Here is a 12631-nt window from a genome sequence, read left to right as displayed (position 1 = left end):
TTCCAACCAACTTGGGCTCAACCTCAAAGTCCCAATTACAATTTCAAAGGGTCTGCCCAAGCCAGTCTCTGCTGATCTCTCCAAGCCCCATTGTAGGCCATTTGTTTCCCTTCTTTTAGGTTCTCTGAGGCAGGTTCCATCCCCTTGTTTTCTTTATACATATGGTTCCCTCTGCCAGGAAGCTTCTTTATACACAGCTTCCAGCAGCTGGCCCTTTGCAGACCTGAGCTCCTGTCCATTTATTCATTCATTTAGCAAATATTGCTGATTACTTTGTGATCAGTGTCTAGACTCTAGACAAAACTCCCTGCCCAGCTGGAGCCTCTACTCTAGTGGGAGCCAATAAACAATAAACCAATAAATACAGACCATATTGGATGGTGATACATGCCAAGGAATAAGATATGAGAGGGAGAACTCTAGGCCAGGATATAATTTTATAGGAGGGGGTTGGAGAGACCCTACTCAAAGAACAATGGATGAGCAAGATATATAGGAGGAGTAGAAATAAGCCATGTGGGGGTTTGTGGAAGGATCAGTGAGTGCAAAGGCCCTGAGTCATAATGGACCTGTTGGCAGATGGAGGAAGAGAGGAGTAGGAGATGAAGGCCCCCAAAGCAGAGGTCCAGCTCTTACAGGGTCTTGTCAGCCACCATGAGGACTCTGGCTTTTATTCTGAGCGGAATGAGCATTTTAAGTAAAAGGATCCAACTTCCATTTGGAAAGGGCCAGCTGGGTTGTTGTGTTGAGATTGGGTTGCAGAGGAACAGGTGCTAGGAGCTTTCTCCCCTAACAAGGTGAGAAATGATATTGGCTTGGACCAGGGAGATAGAAATTAAAAGTAATCAGCAAATGGTTGGGTTCTGGATATACTTTAAGGGTAAAATCTATAGGATTGACAGATGTGCCAGAAATGCCAAATAACAGTAAGAAAAGATTCCAAGATGATGCCAAGGTTTTGACAGGAGCCACAGGAAGAATGCATTTGCTCTTTGCTAAGATGGGCAGCTGAGGGAGGAAAGGTCCGGGTGAGGTTGGGAAATGATTCTGGTTTAGGATATGCTAAATTACAGATTTCTAGTTGACAGTCAAGTGGAAGAGCCAGTGTACATCTTGATATACAAATTAGGGGTTCAGGGAAGAAGGGTAAGGTGGTTGCTGGGGTGTGCCAGTCTTTAGAAGTCAAGAACAGGAGATTGGATCACTAAGGAGAAGGAAAAAGAGAAGTGTGTTACGTAGGAGGAAAACCAAGAGAGTGGCTTCCTAGAGGCCAAGTGAAGACAGCATTTCAAGAGGGAGGGACTGATCAGCTGTCAAAGGTTAGTGATAGAACAAGCAAGACAGGGATTGAAAATTGACCAACAGGCTTAGCAAAATGGGGGTCCCTAGTAGCCATGCCAATGATATTTTCTCAGAGCAGCCACCTGAACGAACTCCTTCTTCTACTCTCTCCCTCACAACACTGTATTATTGCTCCAGGGTCCTCCTCATGGTTTCTAATTAGTTATATATTGTGTGTCAGTATCTTTTTTTCTTTGATTCACTCACAATATTGATTAGAAGCTCCAAGAGGGCAGGAACAGTGCCCGTTGATCATCAGTCAATGCCACACTCTGCTGGACATATAGTAAGCACACAAGAAAAATTTGTAAAAGAATGAATAAATGAATAGACAAAAGGTAAGCATTTGGGGCACCTGGATGGCTCAGCTGGTTAAGCATCTGACTCTTGATTTTGGCTCAGGTCATAGTCTCAGGGTCATGAGATCGAGCCCTGAATCTGGCTCTGTGCTTAGCGGGGAGTCTGCTGGAGAGTCTCTCTCTTTCCCTTTGCTCCTCCTCCAGATCTCTCTCTCTCTCTTTCTCTCTCTCAAATAAATAATCTTAAAAAAAAAAAAAAGGCAAACATTTCTGCTACATCATGCCCATTTCACCATTTCACTCTAGAGTAATTTCAGTTTTCCCCTATCCAAAATATTCCCCACTGGCCTAGGGCAACCTCAGATTCTATCAATAAATTTTAACACTCTGAATGCCATTTAATCCCTCCTACATACACGGATGGGGACATAGCTATTATTGGTCATTTTGCCAGAGTGTGATTGCAGTTTTCTGGTTGTTTCTGGCTCATGGTTTCAGAGCAGGAATGGGAATGGAGTCCACTCAGCATGAGGCTGCTTCCTGGAAAAAGACTCAAAGGGAAAGCAGCAGAGATAACAATAAACTACTCAAAGGTCCATCTAGGGCATGTCTTACTTTATAAAACTGAACAGAAAATGTCCAGTGAAAGTTGACTCGTGCCTTTAGGCAGCTCCAAATTCAACCAAACGCCAGGTGACACTGAGTAGTCATTTCTCCAACCTAGGTTTTGATATCAGCTATAAAAATTATGGAGTTGGCCTTGATAATCTAACAAGACCCTGCTGCTTTTAAAGCCAAGGCTTCTGTGACTCAGGGTTGACGTCTGTGACTAGGGGACAACTTCTGTAACTAGGTAGGGCTGGGCGGGGGGGCTTGCTCTATTTCCATTTCAGCTGACTAATGGAAATAGAGCAAATAGCCACACAGATACGTGGTGGGGGGAGGAGGGTCACAACAGCCCCAGGAAGTACTAGCCAAGCATCTTAGCACAGCAAAAAAATAATTTCTTAAATTTATTTAAGTACTAACAAAAAATTTCAATGGCTCTGGTTTGCCTCTGGACAAAGCACTCTAAGAGTGATCACATTCTCCATACATGTCAAAGGTCATAAAATCCATTCTTAGTGTTGCCTTTGGCTGACACTGAGTATACAAAATTGAGTTTGGTCTAGTCCCCATGGTGATAACCTCCTTTAGCCACCTTGCTGGTATCTATAGTATAGACTGAACTATAGGCAGTTTTTCCCATAGTGGAGACTGGCTTGTACTGGACCACATTTATGTACATGTACAATTATCTATGGCAAGATATTCATGAGCCAGTGGACAGGGTGGAGTCTATGACCTCACTCCGGATCTGTGTTTGGTGGAGATTGAGTACAAATAAACAGATAAACAAGCGAGCAAACACGACCACGAAAGAGAATGAAGTCAACTGGATCAGCAACAGAATCCAGCCTGTCGCTCAGCTTCGTTAGCACAGCCCAAGGGCAGAGGAGGAATCATGTTTTTGGATGGCAAGAGTGAGATAAGAAATTTGAGGATCACCTGCTGCTGCTGTCAGGCCTCCCATAAGTAACAGGAGCCCTGGCCCTGGGCACCCAATGTGAATGTGTTTCAGGTGGTGCGAGTGTGTGCATGTGTTCAAAGTACTTGTGGACGGTACACTTAATACGGTGCTTTTCTGTCCAGGAAAACTATATCCCCACCAGAGCCTGAATTATTAAAACCTTGAAGTTCCCCACATCTGCTACGAGCCTCATATCACAATTTCCGCTTGCTCTTGGGTGCCACCCTCTGCATCTGAGGTTACAAGCATGCCCAAGCCCTCCACTGCCAAGCCTGGAGTTGGCTTTGCCATCCTTACAGCCAAGACCCAGGGAGCACGATTCAGAGAGGAGCCAGCACACACTGCAGGGCAGTGAGCTGGCCGGGCTGTGGGGGGGTCTCAACGCTGGATATCCAAGCCTCTCACCCGAGTGTAACCAGAGCCCTTCAGAGAGAAGCCAGCCTGAGGTGCTCCAGCAGCTGAGAAATTTCTCCCGTGGCCTATTATATTCGAAGTTCCTCTTGCTCAGACCACCACCATTTAGATGGAAACTGAGTTAGGTCCAAACAGGATGAACCAAACTTCTGTTCAAGCAAAAAAGTTGGCCCAGGGCTGCAGAGCTTTAAACGGACCATGAATAATGCTTTATTGCCTCAGCACCAGGGTGAACTCACCCCCCACACTCAGCCTCACCTTTCACGGTGTTATTTTTAGAGATCTCATTACACCCCAGCTTAAACTAAAAATATGTTTCCCAGGAATAGCAAAAGCTAGTTTTAATTGTGCGCAGTGACACAAATGCCCATGGACTCTGATTACATATGATGTTTCATGTATTTGATACCTCCTTTAGGAGCAAGGGGGGATTGATTTATTTCTTTTTTTTTTCTTTTTTTTTTTTTTTTTCAGAACAGTGACTAGATTGGCTTTGGGGGCTCTTGGGCTCAATTAGCTTTTTCTGGGCTAGAGTTGTTTCCACCGGTTGATGCTTTGGTTTCACACCATTTGGTGTGACTTGCACAAAACTAGAGGTTCCAGGAAGCCCTGTTCGTGAGAAGCTCACCTCCAAGATCTGATCCAGAAACTGACACAGCCTTCCCTGCCCACTGTCCCAGCGCTTGGACATGGAGGTCAAGCCGGAGAGGAGCTTTGGGATCTGGCAGATTGGCAGCTGGATCTCTAGGCTGCCTCTCTACCTCTGCAACTTTGGGCAAGTTATTAATCTTCCTGAGTCTGCTTCCTCACTGAAAATGAGAATAATAAATGTTGTATGGATAAAATGAAATAATTTATGTACACAGCAGGAGCCTAATAAATTATCACATTACTTTTTTATTTAACTAACTCATACACTTGTCAGGCCAGTAGGAGCATTTGTTGAATGCTAACAAAGGCCACACCGGGGATACACCATGTGGCGATGTCAGACCCTGACACGTGGATGTGGACGCAAATGGCTCTGCGCAGGGCGGGGGGGGGATGCCACATTGGACTCAAGACACCAGCCTGGACTCTGGGGCTCCCAGCAAAGAAGTACTTTATCTTGGGGAGAGAAAGTCTTGTGAACACAAGCTGGGCCTTGGAGGATTCCTAGAACAGTAGGGCTCTCTCCCCTGGCACACCTAGGGGTTAAGGACGAGAGGCACCCAAGAGGGAAGCCAGCTCTGTCCTCCAATTACCAGCACCACTCGGGCAAGTTGCTGAAGTTTTTCTCCTTAGTTTCTGTATCTGTAAGATGGAGCTCATGACAATACCTGCCTCACAATGTGGCTGCGAGGATTAAATGAGCTAGCCCACTTAGTGCACATGTCTTTAGCGTGTTGTCTCCAAGTAAGAGGAACGCACAGGACAATGAAAGGAGCACCACGTCCTACTTGGGCCAAACCATGGAGTACATCATTAGGAAAGTCAGACTCTTGTGCATCCTCACAGAGTTAGGCTCTGCATTCCCTTGTGATGTCCTCTAGATCTTCAACAGTATGCATTCAACCTTTCCCCCCAGCTGATAGGTTCCCTAAAATCAGGAAGTTCCGTCGTCCCCACTCAGAGAAACTCCACCTTCTGTCCTCAAGGGGATCATTTTCCGTTCCTGTTTTCAGACTCCTCTGGTTTCCTCAACATCACCGGACCATTCTTGACATTGTGATAAACCTCACAATTTCATGATGCCAATGAGATCATTCAGTCTGGTGAGAGGGAGGCAGGTTTGCAGAATTGCTCTCTAAGGAGAAGTCCACAGGCCCCATCTCACCTATGTAGATTCTCAAATCCCAATACCTTACCCAGAAAGTAGCTTGTTCATACTGGACCTAACAGCCACGTTCTACATCATGGCAGCAGGGAGGGACTGATGGATGCCAAGTCATGGAGGACCACAGAGACACAGGGTTTCTGAAAGAGTCAACACGTGTTTAAAAGGGGATTACAGTGGGGTGGGGCACCTGGGGGGCTCAGTCAGTTAAGCAGCTGGCTCTGGATTTTAGCTCAGGTCATGATCTCAGGGTTTGGGGATCAAGCCCCCCATCAGCCTCCGTGCTCAGCAAAGAGTCTGCTTAAGGATTCTCTTCTTCCCTCTCCCTCTGCCCCTCCTGCCGCTTGCACATGCTCTCTCTCTCTCTCTCTCTCAAATGAATAAGTAAATCTTTTTAAAAAAATAAATAAAATGGGATCACAGTGAATATGAATACTTTTTATAATGGATCTGCTACTGCAAGATTCTCTCATGATCTTTTGATTCTCTCAAATGATATTATCATTTGGGTTCTTTCCAGAGCATATGCCAGTATCCAATACCAGGAACCTTTTATAGCTCCCCCCCCCTTTTTTTTTCTAGAGAGGTTTCAAAGAATCACAAGCGCCCATCTCACTGATGTGTGAAGGAACAATGGTTTTGCACACCGATGTGAATAAAGAACAGAAATAAGTAAGAAAATGAGAAAGCAAGATGACACATGGCCCCACGTCCAGGACTTGAGTGATGTTACCCTGTGAAGATCGCAGATTCCCTGGGTGTTGTTCTCAGATAATAGTTCTACTCTTTCTCCCCAAATCTAGAAGCACATGTAAGACCCCAAGCAAAACCAGCAAATGCTTCTGGGGTGTTGTTTGCCCTTTATAGGTCTCTTCTACCACAGTCTGTCCCTGCCACATTGACCTTCCAACCAGAGGGCTCTGCCCCCAGCTGCTTACTGTGAGGGGCAGTAAACCCAGCCACAGGGAAGACTCTGCCCAAGTACCATGTCACAAGTCTACTTTTAGGTTCTTCTGCAATGTGGTGGCCCATGTGCCCTGGCCTCCTGAGACCACTCAGGAGTGTCTGAGGATAACAGAGATGGCCCAGAGTAGCAGCCAGGCAGCTGAGGCAGAGAAAGTTCAACTGCCCCATCTCCACCCAGGAGGAGGCCTGCTGCCCAGAAGCAGCCTGGCTGGACAGCTGATCCTTGCTAATCCCTACACTGTAGAGACAAACTGGTTGATTTTCATCTATCTATGACTTCGTGTTGTTCTTCACATCACCTGCTTTATTTTCAAGCCTGTCAACAGTCTTCTCAAAAGGTTGTACCCACAAACAAAGGCCTGGGCAGCTCCAGGAAGCACCACAGCAGACACAGGCCCAGAGGGCAGAAGGGAAGGAGAGTGGGAAGGGCAGCCACCCCACACCTGGGAGATCAAGTCAGGAAACCAGGGCTTCTTGTTTTCTTGAGTTTTTCTCTACTCAAAGCAAAAATGAGGCATAGGTTTTTACACTGTGACCCCTTCTGGTAAGGCTTGAAAGCTGGCTATAAATCCAAGATGGACCACACACTTACTAAACTATATTTATCAAGTTTCTTAATAAAGCAAAAGACTCAGAAATGTTTAGGAGTCCACTTTTTTTTTTCTGACAGAGACAGAAGCCAGCAACAAGCAGTTTACTGTTGTTGTTCAGTTGCCAAGTGGGTGATTCAGTTAAAATAGGATCTGCCTCACATCTGTTTATATGAACCCACAAGGTTGCTATTTGTAAAGGGGCCCTACTTGTCTGACCTGGGTTGTTGCTACACTTTGTTTTGCAAGATTGTTCCATGGTATCTAAAAGAAGACTCACAGTCCCATCATCAAGGGTGACATTTGCTCACATGCCTTGCTCCCCTTGATACCATCGCATTTTCATGACAAATACCGGATGGGCAGACCGAGGCCGCCTCTGAAGATGGCTGTTGTGCCAACTACTTTTTCTAAACTGACCAGTTAATTTGATTTAACAATTGAGTTCAAGATCATTAATGTCAGAATGTTAGCATGAAGCGGGTTTTAGGGATTGCATAGGACAGTTTCCTCATATTCAGTTGAGGAAAATGAGGACTGATGAGCTTTTTTGGGGGGATGAGCTAGGACTCAAAGGCAGGATTACCAGTTGATCACACAACCCAAGGAGGTATCTGGCATCTTGAGATATGGCCTGCTTCGGAAACTTCACATTTGACTAGTTGAATGTGTTACACAGTGTGGGGGAGAGGAAAACCTGGGTGTCCCCAGTGATATGAGCAGAATTCTGGGTCCTCATTGTCTACGGGGGTCCTCTTGAAGCTGGGAAGTAGCATCCAGAATTTCTTTCAGCCATAAGCCAAGTGGAGAATTCAGGAAGACTACAGAGGTGAAACATCAGGATAGTCCAGGGACTCACAAGTGATACAAAAGCAAATGGGCAAAGGGCCCTTTCTGGCAAGTTCTAAAGTGCTCTCAGGTATTTTAGTGTGACAAGATGTTAAATTGGAAGTTTTAATTGGGTATCAAGACATAAATATGGGGCATAAAACTATCCAAAAGGCCACTCAATAGCCACCTCACATTTCCCTGACCCTCTCTTTAGAGAAAGCTGTGCCCTGAGTGCCACCCATCCCTCAAAGTCTTTTCATGAAATCTCAAGGGAAAACTTAATTTGTTAGAGGCCACCTCATAATTAAGGGTATAACATGAACTGGCACCTTTCTCTCAACCAACAACCCTTAAAACGTGAGGGATGGCTGGCAGGGGAGAGGTGACAGCACTAGGCAGCTTGCTCTCTTTGGGTTTGGCAGAGGGTTTCCAAGGACTCATTGTGGGCCATGTGGGGAAGCCGGCACAGGGGATGTCAGCAGAGAAGTCAGCAGGGGACTTTCTGGTCTCCAGGGGCAGATGGGGAGGGGGGAGTCTGTGGCCACTGCAATGGAGAGCTTTAGAGGGTGAGAAGATCTGGAGGTAAAAGGCCACCAGTGAGCGGGGAAGGCTTACAAGGAAACTTAAGAGAAGCCACCAGCCTTCAACTCTCTGTAGGCTTGGAAAGCTCAGAGCCAGCTGTCTGCAGTTGGGCTCCCTTGGAGCAGAGTCTACCACAGGAATTCTTGTGAGAGGGTTACAGAGGAACAGCTGTCAGGGCAAGGGGAGCTGAGGAATCAGGATAGGATGGGGCAAGCACAAAACAAGGATAAGGTCTCCGTGAGAAGCTAGCTCCTCACTGGCCCCACAGGGAGCACTAGTCTGTCCTGTGGAAAGGGGCCAGGCTTTACCTCCATGTCACTTGGTCATTGGCTGCTGCTCATAATGTAGAGGGAGGGGGGAAGCCAAGGGGTAGGAAGGGTTGGGGAGATGCAGAGTCATCACCGAGGAAGGTGGCTTTATCTGACCAAGGGCAAATTCTTCCAAAAGTGGGGAGGAGGCAACTGTGGGCCATTAACCTCTGATACTCATAGCACCTGGGTACGGACCCTGGAAGGAGCATTAGCAACATTCCTTCTGCCCACTTCGTGCCCATCACCTCAGAACTTTGTGGTTCTCCTTACTCTTTCCATCCCTCAGGGGTCAGAGACAGCTAGTAAGTGAGACAGGGAGGAGGGAGACAGAGAGGAGTGGACCTTCTCTACACAAGTGTGTATACACATACACACACACACACACACACACACATATCCCTTTCCAAAGACAAAAGACCCACCTATAACAGAGAGCTGGAGGAGAAGTCATAACTTTGAGCAAAATCAAAAGTTTTGATTACTGCATAAGACTGAACATTTCAAAATGCTTCATGGTCATAGGACATACATCTAGACAAGGGCACCTGCCACAGCTCAATGAGTGTTCCCAGAACCACCTTTGTAACAATCCCCAAGGTGAAGAAATGGAATCTCCAGCCACCAAGAGGCTCCCTCCCAGTCCCTGTTCTCTTCTTTCTACCATAAGGGTAACACCATCATGATAATTTTCCAACAGTAGAGATGACTTCTGCCATCTTGACAAAACCTGGGATCCCAACCTATCTGGAGCTTAAGTTTATTTTTTTTAAGATTTTATTTATTTATTCACGAGAGACACAAAGAGAGAGGTAGAGACACAGGCAGAGGGAGACACAGGCTCCCTAAGGGGAGCCCAATGGAGGACTCGATCCCAGGACCCTGGGATCATGACCTGAGCCGATGGCAGATGCTCAACCACTGAGACACCCAGGTCCCCTGGAGCCTGAGTTTATAACTAATGTTGTCACTCACAAACAGATCTTGAAACTCTAACTTCGATGCCTACTATCGTGGAACTAAGGAAGGTAGTTTTCATAATAAAAATGGATTAGAACCAGATTTTTATCTCCTTGCTTATTGTGGAGGGAATGGGGGGAAAACGAGGGTTTCTTGTCGTGTTTCTTCCCACCCCACCTCCACCTGCCTTCCACTCCCCCAAAGGAACACACAAGAAAATCTCATTCGTAAAGGTCCGCTCAACGCCAGCCAGGGACAGAGGGCGTGTGTTTCGGATGTGCGTAAGGTCCCATTGTAGGAAGCGGGGGCCTAGGGGAAGGATGATGTGGGCCTTTGAGATCACTGGTCCCCAGAGGGGCCTCTGGAAGACTAGCCAAGCCTTTTGTTGCTTTTTCCCACATTTTTGTCCAGTCAGTTGTTTTTCTGAGAGAGTGGGGGATGTTAGGAAGTCAGGCCACTGCGGAAAGCCTTTGTTTAGGAGAATTTTCACCAAACGTATCATTTTCTAATTGGGGCTATTTGCTGTGGCCCTTTTGCCTGACTGTCTGCATTGAGTGAAGGTTATAATTATAAACAGAGTAGCATTTCCATTGAAAACCCGTCATGTGGTTTCCCTGACTCATCCTAACAAACCATGAACCCCTCAAAAGTAAAGGGATTTTTTTTCCCTAAAGAAAGTACTAGGACGATGACCTCAGTTGACATTGTGGAATGATTAAATGCACTTGTCGTCCAATATTTTAAAATATCGCATAAAAAAGGCAGGAGAAGAGGTGAAGCCAAATGGTGTTTGTGTATATGCTATGAATACAACATGGATATTTACTGGAGACCTTTATTTTTTTAATGATGCCAACATTGGACTGCCATATGGCGGTACCAGAATTACTCAAATACTTTTCTCAAAGGAGACTAATTTTCATGCAAATGTAATTTCACTTCTAGACAAACTAAGAAGGACAAAGAGGAATGAATTAAATAAAAGGATACTTGGCAATTCTGCTTACATGATATGGGGGAGTGGCCGATAGAGTTATTACTTGGGGACAGAGTAGCTTCTCCTGCCTTGCTCAAGTGAAAGTGAAGGATCTCAAAAGATTGAGCAGGATCCCACAGCCTGTACGGTTAGTGAAATTCCCACTCAGAGCAGCCTCCCTGCAGATGGGGCGAGGTTTCACTTAGAGGAACTGCAGGCTGCCTTCCATTCATTAAAGATTCCATCACGTCTGGGGGGAAGAAAGACATCTCCAACCACTTAGGCCTTGAGGACATTCTAAGTAGTCCAGACTCCAGGAAGGTCAGACTGGGGAGGAACCTCCAGGGAGACCCACATGGGCACATTTCAGAAGGAAGGGGGCACTCTCCAGAGAGAGCACCAGGAGGACAGGGGTAAGCCTGGGCAAGTTGGGCAAGTCACCTGGCATCTTTCTATTTCTATTTCTTTTTAAGATTTTATTGATTTATTTGAGAGAGAGAAAGAGAGCAAGAGCACAAGCAGGGGAGTAATGGCAGAGGCAGCGGCAGAGGGAGAGGGAGAAGCAGGCTCCCCACTGAGCAGGAAGCCCAATGCAGGGCTCCATCCCAGGACCCTGGGATCATGACCTGAGCTGAAGGCAGATGCTTAACCAACTGAGCCACCCAGCTGGCCGATGCCCCACCTGGCATCTTTCTAAAAATACTTGCTCTTGGGTCTAATCACAGGCCGACTGAATCCGAATCTGCAGGCTGGAGCCACGACCCTGTAACTCTGATGCATGTCCACACTTGGAGAGTGGTGCTTCCAGTGGAAAGCCTTCCTTTCAGAGTTGATGACAGTAAGATTCAAGAAAATGAATTCCTTGTTGGGAACCACCAAGGGGCTAGTGACAAGAGTGTCTACGTGGAACGTTTAGTGTTCTTCCCATGTTGTGTCCGCAGCACCACGTTGCCTTCTGGAAAGGCCCATCACTTTGCCATGTGACCCAGAGTCTCACCTCCCTGACCCTCATTTGTTCTCATCTGTAAATTAAAGAGTGATAAGAAATACCAAAGGAGGACTTTAAAAAAGATAAAGAAGTGCTTTTTAGGAATCCAAGAAAGAGAAGAGCAATTAAAAAAAAAAAAAAACCAACTATCCATTAGTGGGCAAGAGACTTTAGAACACTCAGCCCTCTCAAGAGAAATGGGAGCAGTACTTCAGCCTGGGATGGGACAGGGCTTGGGGCCACCTGAATTTGTCCTTTAGCTGTTACTCACTGGCTCGCCCTTTCTTACCCTCACCCTCAGACTACTTTAGTTTTATCTAGTTTAATAATTTTTTAGGTGGGAAAGGGCAGAGGGAGAGAGAGAGAGAGAGAGAGAGAGAGAATCTTAAGCAGACTTCCTGTTCAGTGCAGAGCCCGACATGGGACTTTAATCCCACGACCCTGAGATTAGGACATGAGCCAAAATCAAGAGTTAAATGCTTAACCAAATGAGCCACCCTGGTGCCCCAATGTAGTTTAATAATTTAGTGATGGTTAAAGCTGCTGTCATTACACTGCCAGCCGAGTCTCTCCCACTTCATGTGCGAGCCTCTCCCTGAAATGAAGATCAGTCTAAATTCTTCAGAAAACCACCAGCTCCTCACATGGTACCCACAGAAGATGGACTCATGGGTGGTCACAGAAGCACGGCACTGGAAGATACCCCAGAGGGCCTTTCATTCCACAGGTAACAATATTTATCCAGTGCCCACGACATGCCAGTCACTCTTCTAGGCTCCAGGGTTATACTAGTGTGCAAGAAAAAAAAATCACCCCTGTCCTCTTGATGCTCAGTTTCTATCAGGTAAGAGTAAATTTATAAATAAGTGTCTGAGCTCAGGCTTCTATAACAGAATACCACGGACTAGGTGGTTTCAACAAGACATTGACTTCTCACAGTTCTGGAGGCTGGGAGTCCAAGATCAAAGGGCCTCAGTTTGGTTCTGGGTG

The 12631-nt window shown here is 46.3% G+C and overlaps 1 long non-coding RNA gene across 3 annotated transcripts in view; it reads right to left on the bottom strand.

Moving 5' to 3' along the window:
• The window catches only part of LOC144307076 (uncharacterized), a 130396-nt gene that overhangs the window by 69634 nt on the left and 48131 nt on the right, over positions 1–12631 (bottom strand). For all 3 annotated transcript variants that reach the window (XR_013374048.1, XR_013374049.1, XR_013374050.1), the window contains exon 4: positions 4253–4433. This is a non-coding gene — a long non-coding RNA (uncharacterized LOC144307076). The remainder of the gene's footprint in view (positions 1–4252; positions 4434–12631) is intronic.

The sequence above is a fragment of the Canis aureus genome, chromosome 38, assembly GCF_053574225.1.
Source record: "Canis aureus isolate CA01 chromosome 38, VMU_Caureus_v.1.0, whole genome shotgun sequence".
NCBI classification, from domain to species: domain Eukaryota; kingdom Metazoa; phylum Chordata; class Mammalia; order Carnivora; family Canidae; genus Canis; species Canis aureus.
Note: the sequence above shows the minus strand (reverse complement) of the source record. Positions and strands in the feature narration are given on the sequence as shown.